The sequence below is a fragment of the Mastomys coucha genome, unplaced genomic scaffold (genome assembly GCF_008632895.1).
Source record: "Mastomys coucha isolate ucsf_1 unplaced genomic scaffold, UCSF_Mcou_1 pScaffold14, whole genome shotgun sequence".
Taxonomy (NCBI): Eukaryota; Metazoa; Chordata; class Mammalia; order Rodentia; family Muridae; genus Mastomys; species Mastomys coucha.
This window is the reverse complement of record NW_022196896.1, coordinates 71,930,348-71,937,186: the sequence shown is the minus strand read 5'-3', so window position 1 is coordinate 71,937,186 and position 6,839 is coordinate 71,930,348. Positions and strand designations below refer to the sequence as shown.

Below are 6,839 nucleotides of genomic sequence, written 5' to 3'. Positions count from 1 at the left end.
AGATAAAGGTAGACAGACAGATTGATAGATTCACTCTATATCTTCTGTTCAATTAGATAACCCTGATTCATACAGGCACGATGCATAACTGTGTCAAAAGTACTACAATAATTAAGAGCAAAATTAGATGTGAAAAAAGTCACATTCCAATTTTATAAAGCTGATTGTAGAAAAAACATAAAAATATCATCTTAGTTACCTGCTTGATTTATTTTCCTATAGTTTTTACTGTGTTTGTGTTCATAGATAACTAATTGTTTCGCATTCTCCTCCTGAAAGGGAATGACAACAGTAACAAAGGCCTGATGGACTCTTGAAGGTAGGTGCAGCTGATCACATAAAGAGGATCGCAGTGTGGCCAAGCAGATAGTGCCCTGCAACACACATATATGAGAGAGTGAGTGAGTGAATGACTAAGGGTGTGTGTGTGTGTGTGTGTGTGTGTGTGTGTGAGAGAGAGAGAGAGAGAGAAATAGAGACAGAGACAAACACAGAGACATACATGTACACAAAGACAGACATACATAGTCACACAGACACACATACAACATGCAAACACAATACATACACTCAGAGATGGGCACAGGCATACATAAACCTAGCCTCGTTGCAACTCATGTATCTGGTACCTTGCTAAGACCACACACAATTCTTTGGACTAAGGAATTCATGTAGAACTACCCTTTTATTAGTATTTTTTCAGTGCAAAATCAAGAGGTTTATTTTCTAGCATATCAGTGTCAAGCCTCAGTCCCTGGAGGCAAGTGATGAGAAGGTGACCCTGAATGGCTACTACAAGCAGCTTTTATACTTTTTAGGGGCACAGGTTATATCAGCAAGGTTGCAGTTAAATTTTTTTATTAAACATAAAATGTATTTTAAAATATACAACTCTTAAGAGCTGCTATTGATTTTAAATATAAGAAAATATTGCTTTTGTATAAACCATTCAAGAGTCATTAGAGACTCCATGAGTAAGCTCAGAGAAAGACTAAATAATTATAGGTCCATGTGTGCTAACTAAATTTGTTGCTTTTATCAGAGAAATATAAGTGCTGTTCAGATTCTAATGTTAGGCCAACAATATTATACTTTGCAAGGCCAGGGAAATCTAAAATATAATGATACTGATATTTAGTTCTATGATTAGAACTATCTACTAGAAGAAGTGGGGAATGAAAGGCTGGAGAATCTTAGAATTTAAAATGAGGGCATTTAATACAAATGTATGGTGTATAATCTTTACCTAAAAGGACATGGAGGGCCACTGTAGCCAGCCAGAAATATAAAATAGCCAGTTCCAGGAACTCAGAGCCTCAGGGCTCTAGTTCCTGATACCTGCCCTTCCTGGCTGATCTGCAATGAGGGCAGAACTAGGAATGAAGGTCTACTGGTTTATGGGACTCTCCACCCTGTCGACCGGTAGATGAAAATTACATTCCTAGAATGAATATGCTTCCCTCCCTAACTGAATACCTTGGGTTGGGTCCCTCTGAATGTTTCCTTGGTAACCCTCTTCCCGCCCCCAGCTTGTGGGTCTTTCCCCTAAATACTCCACACTTCTTGTGTTCGGGGTCGAACTCTGGCCAGCATGGTCACGAGATCGACCCCGGTACTGGTATCCCCAATAAACCTCATGTGATTGCAGCAAAGAAATAAAATAAAATAAAATATACAACTCAGTATTGACTTTTTCTAAGTCATCAAAATAATTTATAACAGTTAAATGCCTCTTAAATATACATCTCTTCTGAAGCTAAAAGTAATATGCACTCGACCAGTTTTTAAAAGGTATTTGGAACATTAAACATTATAGAAGTAGAAAAAAATTCTCTTTGATGTCCTCTATGAAAGGAAATTGTGGCCCAATCTCTCTGGGCTGGTGTCCTGAGAGGACCTTGGGCACAAGCTCTGCAGCCAGTCCCACAACACCCAGAGGAAGCTCCACTCCCAGGCACTCTGATACTCTCAGGATCAGAGGTGAGGAGGACCCAACATCTGTCCCAACACCAGGAGTAACTGGGACCAGCAGGACAAGGCACACAGGAACTCCACCAACAGAGTGGTTCGGGTTCCTTCTGGTCTCTCTGGGCTGGTGTCCTGAGCAGACCTTGGGCCCAAGCTCCGCAGCCAGTAGTACCACAACACCCAGAGGAAGCTGCTGCACTCCCAGGTGCTCTAACAAACCCAGGGTCACAGGATCCCAGAATCACAGGATCACAGAGTCAGCTTGACTCTGAGGAGTTCTGACACAACCAGGATCACAGGAAGGACAGGCTCCAGTCAGATTTAACAAGGACAGGTAGCACTAGAGAAAACCAGATGGAGGGGGGCAAGCATACAAAAATAACACAAACCAAGGTTACTTGGCATCATCAGAACCCAATTCTACCACTATAGAAAGTCCTGGACACACCATCACACCAAAAAGGCAAGATTCAGATCTAAAATCACTTCTCATGATAATGATACAGGACTTTAAGAAAGACATAAATAGCACCCTCAAAGAAATACTGGAGAACACAGGTAAACAGCTAGAAGCCCTTCAAGAGGAAACACAAAAATCCCTTAAAGAACTACAGGAAAACACAACCAAACAGGTGGAGGAAATGAGCAAAACCATCCAGAATCTAAAAATGGAAATAGAAACAATAAAGAAATCAGAAAGAGAGACAACCCTGGAGATACAAAACCTAGGAAAGAAACCAGGAGTCATAGATGCAAACATCACCAACAGAATACAAGAAATAGAAGAGAGAATCTTGGGCAGAAGACACCATAGAAAACATTGACACAACAGTCAAGGAAAATGCAAAAAGCAAAAAGCTCCCAACCCAAAACATCCAGAAACTCCAGGACTCAATGAGAAGACCAAACCTAAGAATAATAGGTATAGAAGAGAGTGAAGACCTCCAACTTAAAGGGCCAGTAAATATCTTCAACAAAATAATAGAAGAAAACTTCCCTAACCTTAAGAAAGAGATGCCCATGAACATACAAGAAGCCTATAGAACTCCCAATAGACTGGACAAGAAAAGAAATTCCTCCCACCACATAATAGTCAAAACACCAAATGCACTAAACAAAGAAAGAATTTTAAAAGCAGTAAGGGATAAAAAAAAAGGTCAAGTAACATATGAAGGCAGGCCTATCAGAATTACACCAGACTTCTCACCAGCGACTATGAAAGCTAGAAGATCCTGGACAGATGTCATACAGACCCTTCAAGAACACAAATGCCAGCCCAGACTACTTTACCCAGCAAAACTCTCAATCATCAGAGATGAAGAAACCAAAGTATTCTATGACAAAACCAAATTCACACAATACATTTCCAGAAATCCAGCCCTAGAAAGGGTAATAAATGAAAAACTACAACACAAGGAGGGGAACTATATCTCTGAAAAAAGCAAAAATGTAATCTTCCAACAAAACTAAAAGAAGATAGCCACATGAACAGAATTCCAGCTCTAAAAACAAAAATAACAGGAAGCAACAATTACTTATCCTTAATATCTATTAATATTAATGGACTCAATTCCCCAATAAAAAGACAGACTATCAGAGTGGGTATGTAAACAGGACCCAACATTTTGTTGCATATAGGAAACCCACCTAAGTGACACAGACAGACACTACCTCAGAATAAAAGGCTGGAAAACAATTCTCCAAGGCAATGGTCCCAAGAAAAAAGCTGGAGTAGCCATTCTAATATCGAATAAAATCGACTTTCACCCTAAATATTTTAAAAAAGATTAGGAGGAACACTTCATATTCACCAAAGGTATGATCTACCAAAATGAACTCTCAATTCTTAACCTTTATGCTCCAAATCAAAGGGCATCTACATTCATAAAAGAAACTTTACTAAAGCTCAAAGCACACATTGCACCGCACACAATAGTAGTGGGAGATTTCAGCACCCCACTCTCTGCAATGGACAGATCATGGAAACAGAAACTAAACAAAGACACAGTGAGAATAACAGAGTTATGAAACAGATGGATTTAACAGATATCTATAGAATTTTTTTATCCTAAAACAAAAGGATATAACTTCTTCTCAGCACCTCATGGTACCTTCTCCAAAATTGACCATATAATTGGTCACAAATCAGGCCTCAACAGATATACAAGAAGATTGAAATAATTCCTTGTATCCTATCAGATCACCATGGACTAAGGCTGTTCCTCAATAACAACATAAACAATAGAATGCCCACATACATGTGGAAGCGTCACAACACTCTACTCAATGATAACTTGGTCAAAGAAGAAATAAAGAAAGAAATTAAAGACTTTCTAGAGTTCAATGAAAATGAAACCACAACATACCCAAACTTATGGGACACAATGAAAGCAGTCCTAAGAGGAAAACTCATAGCTTTAAGTGCCTCCAAAAAGAAACTGGAGAGCGCATACACCAGCAATTTGACAGCACACCTGAAAGCACTAGAACAAAAAGAAGCAAATTCACCCAAGAGGAGTCAAAGACAGGAAATAATCAAACTCACGGCTGAAATCAACCAAATAGAAACAGTCTAGATCAGTCTAGTCGGTGGTCACTTGGTCAAATCCCAGATGAAGCCCCCAAATGTAAGGCCCCTACCCGAGGTCAGTGGTACTTACTTGGAGATGCCCCCAAGTGAGACACTGAGATACCTATCAATGCAAAAGCAAAAGGTTTATTTTATGGCGTGTCAGGGTCAACCCTCAATCAGTCTCTTGAGGAGACAGATGAGAAGTTGACCAGAACTAGCCCTTTAAAGTGAATAGTTACAAAATGATCACTGAGACTGAGCCACCAACTAGGCAGCATATACCAGCTGATATTTGGCCCCTGACACATATCCGGCAGAGGACTGCTGGGTCTGGCCTCAGTGAGAAAAGATTCCTCTAACCCTCAGAGACTTGAAGCCCCAGGGAGTGGGGAGGTCTGGTGGGGTGGGGGTGGGGGCATGGGGACATCCTCTTGGAGATGGAGTTTGGGGGAAGGAGATATGGGATGGGAATGGTTGGGGGGGGGGGAAGACCAGGAGGGGGATGAAGTCTGGACTGTAAAACAGGATTAAAGAATAAGAGTAAATAAATTTAAAAACAAAAATATTGGGGTACAGAGCTAAACAAAGAATTCTCAACTGAGGAATCTCAAATGGCTGAGAAGCACTTAAAGAAATGTTCAACATCTTTAGTCATCAGGGGAATACAAATCAAAACGACCATGAGATTCCACCCCACAGAAATCAGAATGGCTAAGATCAAAAATGTAGGTGACAGCAGATGCTGGTGAAGATTTGGAGAAAGAGGAACACTGCTCCACTGATGGTGGGATTGAAAGCTGTTAGAACCACTTTGGAAATCAGTCTGGAGGTTCCTGCGAAAATTGGAAATAGTTCTACCTGAATACCCAGCTATATCACTACTAGACATATACCCAAAAAATGCTCCAGCATATAACAAGGACACGTGCTCCACTATGTTCATAGCAGCCTTCCTTATAATAGCCAGAAGCTAGAAACAACCCAGATGACCCTCAAGAGAGGAATGGATACAGAAAATGTGGTCCATTTACACAATGGAATACTATTCGGCTACTAAAAATGAGGACATCATGAATTTTGCAGGCAAATGCATGGAACTAAAAAATATCATCCTGAGCAAGGTAACTCAGACCCAAAAAGACATGCATGGTATATACTCACTGATAAGTAGATATTAGCCAAAAATTTCAGAATACCCATGATACAACTCACAGACTGTTGGAAGCTTAACAAGAAGGAAGGCCCAAGTGTGAATACCTGAAACCCACTTAGAAGTGGAATAAAATAATTACAGGAGGCAGAGGGAGGGAGCAAACTGGATGGGAGAGGGGAATGGGGATGAGAAAAGGAGGGGTAGGATCAGGTATGGGGAGAGATAGGAGGGATGCCCAGAGGAACAGGAGAATGAATTGAAATATGCAGCAGCAGAGGTTAGGGGGAAGGAAGAACCTCTAGAAAGTTCCAGAGACCTGGGATGTGAGAGGCTACTAGTTAAGAATGGGGATGACATTAGCTAAAATGCCCAACTGTGGGGAGACAGAACAGGAAGAGACTACATCCAGTAGACAGATATGGCCCCCAGTTGAGACAGGGTCTCAAAATTTTCAAAATTTTCAAAAAATTTAATCCAGAATTGTTCATGTCTAAAGGAACTGCAGGGACAAAAATGGAGTAGAGACTGAAAGAAATGTCATCCAGTGATCAGCCCAACTTGGGACCCATCCCATGCTCACACACACAATTCCTGACACTATTACTGAGGCCATTATTGTGCATGCAGACAGAAGCCTGGTATGTCTGTCCTCCAAGAGGCTCTACTAGCAACTGGCTGAGGCAAATGCAGATACTTATAGGCAACCATTGGTTTGAGGTTGGGGACCAATATGGAAGAGTTAGAGAAAAGGCTGAAGAAGCTGAAGGAGATTGCAACTCCATCAGAAAAACGACAGTGTCAACTAACTCGGACCTCTCAGAGCTCCCAGAGACTAAACAAAAAACCAAGGACCATACACAGGCTGTTTTGTGGCCCCCAGGGACATGTGTAGTGGAGGACTGTCTGGTATGGCTTGAGTGTGAGGGGATGTGCTTAATCCTGTGGAAACTTGATGCCCTAGAGAAGAGAAATGCTAGTGGGGTGATGTGGGGTTGGTTATATGGGGGAGAGCATGAACAGCTCAGGGAAGGGGTCTGGGAAGGGGGGCAACTATTGAAATGTAAGTAAATAAAATAATTTATTTGGAGGGAGGGGTGGAAAGTGTGGATTTTCTTTTCTTTTTTCTTTTTTTTCTTTTTTTTTTTT

At 41.0% G+C, this 6,839-nt stretch overlaps 1 protein-coding gene across 1 annotated transcript in view; it reads left to right on the top strand.

Annotated features, from left to right (window-relative positions):
• LOC116088374 (coiled-coil domain-containing protein 168-like) overlaps positions 1 to 6,839 on the top strand; it is a 12,312-nt gene that overhangs the window by 3,680 nt on the left and 1,793 nt on the right. The window lies entirely within an intron of this gene.